We start from the raw sequence: 13,079 nt of genomic DNA, 5'->3' as shown, positions 1-13,079 counted from the left end.
ACAGGCTACATACTGATACTGTGTCACAAATTTCAAAATGAACTTAACAGGATTCTCTATGAAAGGGCATAATTTCCATAATCAATTGGTTAATTATTCCTACACTAACTTTGGCCATAACATTGTGTACATTAACAGCTATTAATTAAAATTTGCAGGGATCCTTTTCTTCATGTGCAGAAATTTCGAAGTGGCATACTGTATATATTTAATCAATGGGGCAAACTAAGAGAGAGGACTGGACTAGTGATTTATTTAAGATAACCCTTTCTGCTCTTTAACATACTCTCATAACATTTTACAGATTTAAATAATACTGGAATCGGCTCATTATCTACCATAAAGTTGAGATAACCATTTTTAAACACCAACAAACCATATTTACATGTAAATACTCAGCTCACACTGAATGAACTTCCCTTACAAACAGTAGTGGTGAAGCAAACCACAGAAGCTCATTCTGCAGTAAGTTTAGTATGGTAAGTAAACCAATCAGGTCATGGTTTCTAACTCTGGCCTGCTCCCACTTAGACTTTGAACAAGGCATAACCGTGCCCTGACAATACCAATCTTCCCCCCTGGCCCCACAATACTGCTGTTATGCTATCAGCAGCTTGTAAGTGAAAATTGCTTGAATTGCCATTAGGTGTACTTCGCCATAGCTTCAAGGTGTGCAACTTAGTAACACCTGTCACCCTTATCTCAGAGGCAATACCAGCGGACCTGGTGTGGGTGTGAGCAGAATTATGCCTTAGAAGTGTTGGAAGGTGCTGACTCAAACCTTTCCCCCTGGTCACTAGCCAGCCTCCACTGCAGCCATTTTACTCCCAATGTTTGCCCTTTCTATTATGCTTTACTTTCCTGAGTTCTTTTCCTATCTTTCATTCTTCTCCTTCCTAATTTTGACCCCAATGTGCACTTTAGGACTCCTATAAGGAAAAAAAACTTCACTATTTTATTTGGTGAAAAAGAGGATCATGTTATTCTGCTTTATCAGTATTCTGAAATGGTCGGAAGTCCACTATTTAGGGGAGAAAAGGGAACCCAATGAGGTGATGAATAGGGATTTATAATGCATATTATAATGTACAGTATTATAATGTATATTATATTCTGGCTTCCATCTGTACCTGTAGATCCATAACCCAGATTCTTGTACTGCTGTATCTTAAAAAATGAAGGGTGTTATAGTGGGCTCTTGTTGCTTATGTACCATTTTCTTTGTATTTGCCACTTTCAACCACTCCCCCACCCCCATTCCCAAGAAAGAGACCTGGTTGCCTAGCAGCTAGTCACTTTGTTATCCTGCTGGGCAGGACTTTACTAGCTGCTTTATTGCAGAGGGTCTGCTCCCTCCTTTCTGGGAGATTTTTGCCCTGATATCTTCCCATACATTTCTGTTTCACTTTATTTTAATTTGGGAGGTGCCCAAATGGAGCATGGGAAGAGGGCAGACAGAATCCTGATGTAAGCCCCACTTATTCCTGCTAGAGTGCCTAGAGTAGCAGTTGTTTTCTCTGCTGGCTGCTGATATGCTAAAACTGGAGAAGAAATACATAGCATAACTACACAGCAGGAAAACTTGATTTAATACTAACTTGGAACCAAGAACAACAGAAGTGGGATAGGGTCAATAATGAGGACAGGGAAGTTTATGTCAGCATTGTTTGTACCGACTTAAGGATGGATGGATAGTACTTTAATCTGGGGAACATCCCTCAGATTTGCTAGGAAGAGAAGGAACTATAGTGCTCCACAGGCATATCACAGTGAATAAACTTGGAAGACATCAAGGCTGTTCACAGTAAGCCAGAATGTTGGCATAATGCAATACACAAATGAAGCCTGAGTGATGTTCAAAAGGATTAGAAATCTGTTTCTAAGGACAGTGGTATTGCTATTCCATTGTAACTACCAATATTCAAGCACAGTTTAATTCATCATTTTATTTTCATATATATGTGTGTCTACAGGACAATTATGAAGTAGGCTCCAAATCTTTAATGTATAATTCCATAATTCTGAAACAGCCAGCCTATCTAGAACTATTAAAATAGTCTTACACACTTTTATTGAATATAAACTTTTTATTGAACATAACTTGAACATAAAAGAAAAATGTACAAGAACTACAGTTTTAACTACTGGATATTATATGAATTGTTAATTATGCAATAATAATTAATCTAAAGGTGAATACAGTATGTAATCAAAGTGCCTTCAAGATGTCAATATTAACAAATGCACTGTCAACATGCTCTTTGCTTACAAAAGTTACTTTACAAGACATTCTCCTGCTCCAAATCCATTACATGACATTTCCCCCTCCAAATTCATTTTCTAAATTCAATTCATACTAAAGCTTGGAACACACAAGCACTGTACCTAGTTTCAAAAACTCTCAATATCGTTTCTCTTACCAATTAGTACAATCTGGTATAAATATCAGACTCAATGTACACTACTGTGAAGATCACAGATTTCAAATGCTTTATAAAATTTCAAATAAAGGAGAGTCAGTGACTGCTGCAAAGAAATGTTCCCATACAAAACCTATAGTACTGAGGTAAGGGAGAAAGCATAGCAGGACTGTTTTGTCACTTTCCTTTGAACTGTCAAGTTTACACAGTTAACAACTAAAGTATATAAGAAAATAAAAGATTCTCAAAAGATAAGAGCAGGGTAAAAGGAAGGCCCAGCTATGCTCATCTGAGATACTGCTTTGAAGAAAGATATCCTTACTACATTCCTTCCATCTCAATTCATTCCTCCGCTTAGAAGAAAATGAGTATATATCATCTCAATTTTAAAGGAGCAGATTACTTGGTGTCCCATCAGATCCTTTTACCTTAATTCAAGTGATCTCAGCAATTGGTGCAATCTGGAAATTTCCTGGTTACATCTGATGGCTATGAAGCTATAACTGACATATTTTTACTAATGAAAACTGTGTTTGTCCTTTCCAAAAGGCTAGCATGCTTAATTTGTTGGCAGAGCAAAAGAATACATACACACACGCCTATATATTCACACACATATAAATGCACACAGACATACTTTTGCTTGGTTCCATAAAGTGTGCAGTCTTTCATACTGTACCATTCTCAGTAGACTGGTCCAATAAACTTTATGACTAGGTTTACACATCATGCCAACCCATGTTTTGTTCAGTAAATCACTAATGACTGGGATCCATAACACTAAATGCTATGCCACAAATCATGGTATAAACTACAATAATGGGTTTTTATAATATGGTTAAGCAAAAGCAAAATAAATAGCATTATGGTTTAGCACAATATGTAGACCTAGCCTAAGCTGTGCTACCCGTGAAAAGTGTAATTGGTAGGATCAGGGCTGCAAGTATCCTGATGACTGTTAGATAACCAAAATAGGTTAGAATTTTCTGTACCTCTTTAGCACCACCCAACAGTCATCCAGATTTTTTCAGCCCTGATCCCTTTAGCAATTGGTCCAAGATGCAACAGTCTGACTCCTCTGAAGAGACAGCATACAGAACAAATCATCTTTGCTACTGGTTATCAAGATCCTCAGTGGTTTACAGCAGGATATTTGAATGTGGCTTATTTCAATTTGAATAATGCCATCAACGTCAGAAATCCTACACCATTTGCCTACCTGCTCTAATATACATGTGGAGAACAAGAGGTGGGACACTTCTGGTCATGCCCCATGGGTATGGAAGCTCCAGCCTCAGGAAACTTGCCTTGCTAGCATTTTGTCTGCCATTACTTTTTCTTTTCACTTTTTATTCAGAAGTTTCTGACCATATTTATTTATTCATATGCTGATGAACAGCTAAATACACAATTACCCTACAATTTCAGCAGAATGACCAGCAACATTCCTTGTTCCCCAGATCTACAAAGGACAAATAAAAAAAGGTAGGACTGAGAATGAAATGTAAAGAAATGAGAAAGGTCATCATGCAGGAATTCTGCAAGGCAATTACATACATAAATACAATAAAAGAGAAAGAACAGTTTGCTAAAAGAGCAAAAATCCTTTGGACAAGTGAAGCTATATGAATGAAAGTTGTGAGAAGAAATGTATTAGAAAGTAGAGTAGAAGCTGATATGCCACATACCTAGAGGGTTTGGACCCTGACTAACTAGATGAACAGCTTCTTCTATATGCAATGTGGCCTGGGAGCTGTGTTCTTCTGACGAAGATGTTTGGTGTGTGCTGCCCTGAGAAGAGACCAACAAACAGACCACTACAGAGGTAAGAGTAATGGGCAGAAGGAATAACCTTGAGGAACAGGAGGAATAGCTGCTACCAAGTCAATGGTCAGATAAAAGAAATCTTGAGTCTGGGGCAGAACCGTAATCTGAGCAAGCGTCTCAGACAAGGCCCTCCCAACTTCTCATGAAGAGAAAGGGAGGGAGGGGGAAGTGCATCCATACTTGCAAGATTCTGTTGTTATAACTTTGTAATAAAAATATTATTAGCATTCATGGCTTTGATTTCCTAGTCTAGTCTACCTTGGAGAGCTGACAGTAAGGCCTTTGGTGGTGATGCCAACACCAAGAAATTCCTCTCCCCAGTTCGTTTGGTCTGTGTTCTAAGAAAATTTTAAACTTGCTTTTGTATGTTAGACTTTCCCCAACAATGACCTTATTTTAATCTCCTGTCTTTTAATATTGATGCCGTGTTTTTTATCTTTTTTGTTTTTAACTTTTTTATTACTTAAGGTTGTATAATGTTACTAGCTTTATGATGTTTGCTATGTTTTATTGGGGGGGTTGATTGTGTTATAAATCACTACAAGTCAGCTTTGCTAGGAGCATCGAGGTATATAAATCCATTTAAAACACTTGTCTAAAATGAATCTGCCCATCTTGTCAGGCCATCTAGAGAGAGTGCTCAGGTTTCTGCCCCCAAGGGAAGTAAGTGATGTGTTGGCCAGGAGACAGAATTTCTCCATGGTGGCTCCAAACACTTAGAATATGCTGCCCCTAGATGTAGGCTTAGCCCCCTTGCTCTAGGTATTTAGAAGAGCACTCAAAAGATTTTTTTAAAGGGCCTTTGATGTTGATGCTTAGTTGAGTAATCATAGTAGTTTGTGTTAAGGGGTTGTTTATTGGTGGGGGATATATGTGGGTTTTGGAGTATTGTCTTTAGGCTGATATAATCCAGATTCATGTTACTGGAGTACTATAAAAATCTTACTGTTAAGGTTGTACATATAAATATATACAGTCCCATTCAGCTCTCCAAACAATCCCATGCACTCTCAACAAGCAATCGGTCCTGACCTCTAGCACAGATGATTTCCCCTTACCTGGCAAGCCAAAAGGCCACTGAGAGAATGGGGGAAAAAAACATCACTCTATGGCCTTCTGCAGTTCTCTAGAATATTGGGAGGCTAAGTTTCAACTCCTAGCCCCCAAGAAGGATCTTTGCCCCATTTTGCTGTTGTGCAAAATATGAGCAACACTAGTTGCGAAACTGGTGTTGCTTGATATCTTCCAGTCGACAGAAATATGCAATGTGCTATTTTATCACAGTGTGTTTAAATTATTGTACATCAAAATGATAGAGATTCTAAAAGAAAGGAGAGAGAGAGAATGAGAGAGAGAGAAAGCTTTGCATCAAGAATCTGGAAGGCTAGAAAACAAGCTCTGTAACAGAGCAGTAAACTTAACCTCTTGATCCACCCTGTTGAACTCTGGAATAAATTATATATTCCTGCTGACTCATAAGAGGAGGTAAATCTCATTAACTTTACACACGGTAAAGAAAGTGGTGAAAAGCCTTTGCTCTTTTCCACAGAACAGATTTCGACAAGGTAAAGGCCCAACTAGTAATGAATAAGATACACAGTTCAGATTCCAACTAGCTGAGGGAAGAAAAAAGTTTAAGCTTGCATGATTTGCATTGATGAGATTTAGTAGCAGACTCTGAAAATGGCTGAAACAGATTTAAATGAAGGATACTGTAAGCATGTCAACCCAATTTGTAAAATCAATAGATAATGAAAGAGAAAATGTAAAAAGTAGACCAAGGCCCACTATTTAAATCCTTGTTTAGCCATAAACCTCACTGGAAGAGGCATCTGCCATGGAGGGGAGGTCACTTATGTCAAAATGATGAGTGCAACCAGGTGATTGAAGCCCTGCCCTTTTTTAAAAGCATATGATGCAACAAGACACATAAAGGAGGGGAGCTGTGATTGCCCAGCTGTGCCCACCATTTTTACATCATTGATACCCCCTCCTAACAACCCTGGAGGCAATAACCTGCACAAGGCAAGACCTAAAAAACTAAAAAAGAAGGAAGCACTATGAACACCATAGCATCTGCCACACCATCACATGGCACCTACTGATCTCCAATTGTTTTAAAAATAAGTATTTGAAAACAGCTAATATCTCACAAGATAGAGATTCTTGCATGAGATTTTGGTCAATTTAGTTATAATACCATCATCCTTATTGGCATAATAATGGCCCATCATGAGCCCTGCAACTCTACTTCAAATGGTAGGTTGCGCCAGTCCAGCTATAATACTGAGCTCTTTCAAAAGAAAAGAAGAAAATTAATACCGTAACATTTATGAAAAGGAGTGAAGCAAATTATGCCAGAAAATTGAGAGAAAAAGAAAAAGTGAGACTGAATTCAGAAGGCTGGTCCTCACTCTGCTTCATGCAAGAGTTTGTGGAGGGAATAATGGTTAACAACTAACCAAACTAGACTCTCTCAGTTTTAGAATTTGCAAGGTGGATGTCTTTTTTTAAAATGAGATTTAACTGTAGTATTCCACACCTGTAGCCTGAAGCGGTAGACAATTACATTACCAGTGAACATGTGGATTCAGCCAAACATCAGTAATAGAGACAAGTTGTTCATTGTGATATCCTGTTGCCTTTTGCAGCATTCACCAGGACTTGCAGGGAACTGGTTCCAAATTGTCATCATAATGGGATTATAATATGAGGGTACATTTGAAAAACCTGTCTAGATCACAATGAGGTCCAAGAAGGGAGAGCAGGATACAGATAAAAGTAGCAAAATACAAAAACAGGAGAGAATAGCATTTAGCTTGTTTCTTTGTCTTAATGAGTTGAAGAATATTCTATGTGATGAGTCTTGACAATCAACATGCAGTCCATGAGACTACAGTTTGTTTTAAGTTTGACAACTCCATTAAGAGAAGAGCACACATACCCAGAAAAGAAATAATTTTCAGACAAGACATAAGAAGTTGGGGTTTATTATTTCTAATTATTTTGTAATACCTTCTAGAGCAGTAGCTAACTATTATTGTGTTATGGTGGGCCTGATTAACTACTTTATCTCCTAATACTTATTATATGAGAACATTACAAAAACACTCACTTCCAAACAACATTATATAGATTCAAAGCACTAAGCAAATTATATTGTACCAGGAAAACATGAATGGGGAAAAATAACTGAAGAAAAATGTTTGAAAGCAGAATATTTTATAAAGGGAAATTCAGGGTGTGTCTAGGTTAAGAAAACTTGTGTTGCCAGTAAAGAGAATTTAAAGGAAATGACTGAAGACTTGTTATTAGTGTCTGAAAAACTGGATGGGACAAAACAAATACAAGTTATCACCTGAAATATTTCACTGAAGAAATTAAGAAGTACTAACATAATCAAATTTTCATCTGCCACTTTTATTTATAAGCAATATGACATATGAAATCATAAACAAACCCTCCTCAAAGAAGAATTCAATAACTTAAAATGAAAAAAGAAAAGGAAAATTATTATAGTAGTTACTATAAATACCAATCTTAAAAACAAGCATAGCTTTGTGTTGGTTCCTTCACTCATTATTCCAATATTCCATTTTAAGTTTCAAATATGATTAAATAAACATGGTGATCATTTAAAGTCTGTCAAAAATATTTCACTGATTTAAAATTGAATTAAACATATGAAAAATATATTTTTATATATTCACAGGTTTGTTTTTCCTATCATTTTTAGTTAAATGTCTTGAGTTCAAGTATCACACTAAAACATAGGTCAGCGTACAGTAATGGAAATAAGATTTTTACGTTACGAAGCATTTTATAGGAAACACCCATATCCTCTACTTTGGAAGAAAGAAAGAGAGATGGAGGGGGAAATATTCCATCAAGGTGAATTCCATCAAAGAAAGAATTTTGTTTTATCCAACTCTTCAGTTGTACTGAACATTATACCAAAAAACAGCTGCACTCACACAGGATCTATAATACAAATCTTACAACTTTTATTTGCATGAAACAATCTGGAATTCTTTGATACCACCAATTACTATAGCCTTCTAGGATATTTGGCTGAGACCTAGATCTGGAACCACCACAAAACAATGCTCCCATTTTGCTGAAGGGGATATTCTGGTTTTATGACCACTGGTATATGGCTTAACAACTCCATATTGTCCCACTTGCATTTTAGTATCTGTTTCAAGGATCAACTTGCGGGGGGTGGGGGGCACTAATGGGCATATTTAGAATATTGAAAGCATGTTATTAAAAATACGAAATGGAAAGGTGGTAGATTACAAAGCCAAGTGCATAATCATTTATATCAAAAAATGCTTTGGGTGCCTGTACAAGACCAGGAGGCATTCTTGCAAAATGTAAATGATAGAGAACTAAGTGGATGCAGCTGCTAAATGCTCTATCTGGAAATGACCTGAAAAAAAGAAAAGTGCATTGCCATGATGAAAAGCACCCAAAGATGCTGGAAAGGAAAGTGGAAAGTAAGCTCATCAGTTTGCCTTTGGGCAATATCAGTTTGCCATGGCAGTCATTTTGGGAATGTGTCCATACATTTTCTCAAAATTCCATGTGTGTCCAACAAGCCCAAAAAGTTGCAAGACTCTGGATTGCACAAATTTTAGTTTAGGTTAGCCATGAGAGCCTTCGTAAGAGAAAAATGACCACTTGACATATCCCATCAGGGAGAAGCAGCTGCCAAAAAACAACCTGCAAGGGAATGAGCAAATAGATTCTGCTGCCCCTTAAGAGACTAAAAAGAGACTAAAGGCAAGATGAAAATGAGAAAGGAAACAGGATAATTAGATATAGACAGAATAAATTCTATGAGAGTTTCAGGAAGCTAGGTAAGCTTTAGAAAGGATAATGCAATAGCTTATGACAGATGGAATAAAGTAGAAATAAGTATGCAAAACTAGTCAATGAAATGAGAGATGACCCGATCAGTATGAGTTCATATATTTTCTTTAGCAACCTGAGTCTACAAGTCTGGATTCACTTACTTGGGAATCAATTCAGTAGAGCTTCACTTTAAGTGGACATGTATAAATTACCCTGTGAATTAATCACCCACAACACTAATAGTAAAGTATTCAAAACATTTTTACTAGGGAATAAGCTTCACTGAATAAAGAGGGTTCGACTTTCAAGCAAATATGCATAGGATGGCATTGAACTGACCTTTAGGTCATATCTTTTTACTCAGATTAGTCCTAAACAAATATGGGACTTGCACTAGTAAATTTTGACAGTTAATCACTTTTCATATTTAGGAATTAAGCACTGTGTCTTCTTTCGTGGGTAGTTTGGGAATCTTATCCTCCACTTCTCATCATTGTCTTCTGCTGAATAAAACAAATAGCGAGATTTTAGAGCTATAGACCAGCTAGTGGAAAATATTTTTGCACATTTAATGTTGCAGTAAATTGAAGAGAAAATGGCAAGGGGCCAGTACACTGCAACAAATAGCATGCGTAGTTTTGAAAATATGAATTCAGATCCTTGCTCCGGGACAAAATTTAGGTCTGAAGCTCATAGCACTCAACATTTTCATTTATGCAAAATAAATGAGGGTTATGAAAAGAGCGCAGTTGCAGCCAGTCACAGCTTTCTAACAGTACATTGCTACTTCCACTGGCCAGTCATTATTTCTTAACCCAACCTACCTCCACATGGTGTTTGTTGGGAGAAAGAAATGACAGGCAACTCCCGTCTTCACCACCCTGAGCTCTCAAAGGAAGGGCACAATGTATATGTAATAAGAGATAATAAAATCCTTGTCTACTTCTTCTATGTCATGTACAATTTTATTTATTTTATCTGCCTTTTTTCCTAAGCTAAAAAGCCTAAATATTGAGATCTATTTTGAAAAATCCTATAGAGCGTGAACTTCACATAGACTTTTTCTAAAAAGGTAGAAGTACTAAAGAATAAAAAGAACCCATGAACTTGAGTGACAACCTGTTGTAAAAAGGTCTTAATGTTCCACTTTAGCTAACAATAATTTTTCAAATCATTTCATATTGACAACAAACTGCACATCCAGATGCATACTTTTACACACATACACTTGGCTGTGCTACACAAATAAGGGTAAAAAGAGTCCAAATAGCATGATTTGGCTACATCTCCTGTCTCGTCTCACCCTTATGGCCCAATGAACACTGGCAAACAGTAGCTGCTGTAAACAAGATGCCAAATGTGTTTTAAGCAACTTGAATAGTCTTTTGCAAGATGAAGAATAAGGCTAGCCAGGGAGCAAAAAGTAGCTAATTCATTTCTGAAAACACCATAGTGCATTGCTTTCCACAAAATCTCAAATGGTGATTCATACCAAGTAGGCTGTTCTCCCAGAATAAGCTGTTTTGTTTATGCAGAATCTGTGACAATACCAATTCTAAAAAGGAAGGGGTTCAGGGTCAATCTACGCCATATATCCTGTCATTTAAAGAGTGCTTTAGGAGGAATCTAAAGGGAGGGGAAAGATGCAGGGAGGAGATAAGGCTAAAGCACTCTCAGAATGCCTTGTTGAAGCAATAGAGATATACATGTAGATACTTTAATCATGTCGCCAAAGCATGAGATACAGGGCAATTGTCAGGAGAAAAAAATGTTTACCATCCTTTGAGAAATAAGGCACAAAGTAGACCTTAGACAAACCAGACCTGCATGGTATCCATATATCAAATCTCACTCATCAGACATCAGATAGTGATTGATGACTATCAAAACCAGAGGGAGGGAGGGACGGAGGGAGAGAGAGAAAACACAGTATTTAATATGCTGCTACCGCTTTCATCCCTGCACAGCTTTGCAGAATTGACACTTAGCTGAAAGAGCCGTACACCAACAAGCTATCTGGATTCTCCCGGTGAACGGCTGAATGATGCACACAGCCCGGAAAGCAGAAATAGTTCCAATCAGAGCAATCAATTCCTTACTATTAACTTCCTCCCCCCCCCCATCCAAGAATAAACACCGAAAACAGAAGCGAAATACTGTAGAGCCAAGAAATACCTTCTCACCGCGTCCTATCCCTCATGCGCAATTACCATCCGGTTCGGACTATCCTCTCCCGTGCACCCTACGGGAAGGGTAATGGGTAAGAAACAAATTTAAAGGTCTAAAGCTCTTTTCTGTTACGGTACTATCATATTCGATTTCATCAGAGACCGGATTTTAAAAAGCCCACCCACCACACGTGCCAAAAGAGTAGATCCTTCAGGAAACGACCACGGACGTCGTCCTTCTGCCTCTCCAATTTCCGCCAAGTACATCTCCAGCCAGTGGAGACCTGTCCAGATCGCTCAAAAACCCACCCCGCTACTTTGCTCCCTCTCGGGGCTGAAAGGAAGCAGCTCGGTCGCCCGCTCGCCTCGGGCCAGGCCCCTGACCTGAGCGCCCGGCAGACAATGAGCAGTCCCGAACTCACCAGCAGCAGGAGCCGCGCCGAATCTCTGTCGCGCCGGGGCGGTCCTCGTCCTGCCTTATCCTTCCGAGCTACCTCCTCGCTGGCTCCGCAGCACCGCCACCGCCTCCTCTTCTTCCGTAGGCGAGCCCCCCGCCGGCTAATGCCGCCGCCCCAAGCGCGCTTCCTGTTCTGCCCGGTTCTGAGGGGGCGGCAGCGGCGGCCTCCGCCGGTCCCTTCCCGGCGCAAAGAGTCACTTTATGCCCCTCGCCAACATGGCTGCTCCCCCCCTCCCGGCCCCGGCCTGACCGCCAACCAGATCGGGGATCGCGCTGCACGGCCTTTGCCGTCGCCGCGTTACTTCCTTTGCTCAGCCACGGTACTCCGGATGCTGCCTGACGACTCCACCGCCCTGCGCTTAGTTGCCAAATGGGAACGACTGAGCGGCCGCCCAGGAGCACCAGATCCCTGTGAAGCAGCCGTACCGCAGACCCGAACCAGTGCGACAGCTAGCGGCTGGCGAGTTATTGCTGCTGCTGCTGCCGCCGCCGCCGCCGCCACGGGACTGAGGGGGAAACGGCCTTCCCCGAATGGAATGCAAACTTGAAGCAGTCATTCTTTGGGACGCTTAACCTCGCTGAAGGAAATCCGTGACAGGATTTGATACTCAGACTTGGTTATTTACTGCTACGATATTTTATTTTGTAAACTACACATTTCTGCCAACGCTATCTGTTTGCCAGGAACAGCCCCTGTGTTATACTTGTATCTAATTCAAAGAGATCTTCATTTTTGTTTGTCTCTTAACTCGTTTTTCCATTCTGTATCTTACCTATAAACGAAACATTGCTGAATGTGTTTGAGTAAGAACTATTAAAATCAGCAGAGTTACGGACATTTATTTTTAATACATAATATTTTTGTTGTTGTTTATTCGTTTAGTCGCTTCCGACTCTTCGTGACTTCATGGACCAGCCCACGCCAGAGCTTCCTGTCGGTCGTCAACACCCCCAGCTCCCCCAGGGACGAGTCCGTCACCTCTAGAATATCATCCATCCATCTTGCCCTTGGTCGGCCTCTCTTCCTTTTGCCTTCCACTCTCCCTAGCATCAGCATCTTCTCCAGGGTGTCCTGTCTTCTCATTATGTGGCCAAAGTATTTCAGTTTTGCCTTTAATATCATTCCCTCAAGTGAGCAGTCTGGCTTTATTTCCTGGAGGATGGACTGGTTTGATCTTCTTGCAGTCCAAGGCACTCTCAGAATTTTCCTCCAACACCACAGTTCAAAAGCATCGATCTTCCTTCGCTCAGCCTTCCTTATGGTCCAGCTCTCGCAGCCATATGTTACTACAGGGAACACCATTGCTTTAACTATGCGGGCCTTTGTTGTCAGTGTGATGTCTCTGCTCT

The 13,079-nt window shown here is 39.6% G+C and overlaps 1 protein-coding gene across 1 annotated transcript in view; it reads right to left on the bottom strand.

Annotated features, from left to right (window-relative positions):
• Nucleotides 1-12,092, bottom strand: part of CDK17 (cyclin dependent kinase 17) — an 81,828-nt gene extending 69,736 nt beyond the window's left edge. The window contains exon 1 of the mRNA XM_063308816.1: nt 11,695-12,092. The gene's annotated coding sequence lies outside the window, so the exon portion shown is untranslated. The remainder of the gene's footprint in view (nt 1-11,694) is intronic.
• Nucleotides 12,093-13,079: the final 987 nt, after the last annotated feature.

Source organism: Candoia aspera, chromosome 7 (assembly GCF_035149785.1).
Source record: "Candoia aspera isolate rCanAsp1 chromosome 7, rCanAsp1.hap2, whole genome shotgun sequence".
Classification (NCBI taxonomy): Eukaryota; Metazoa; Chordata; class Lepidosauria; order Squamata; family Boidae; genus Candoia; species Candoia aspera.
Note: the sequence above shows the minus strand (reverse complement) of the source record. Positions and strands in the feature narration are given on the sequence as shown.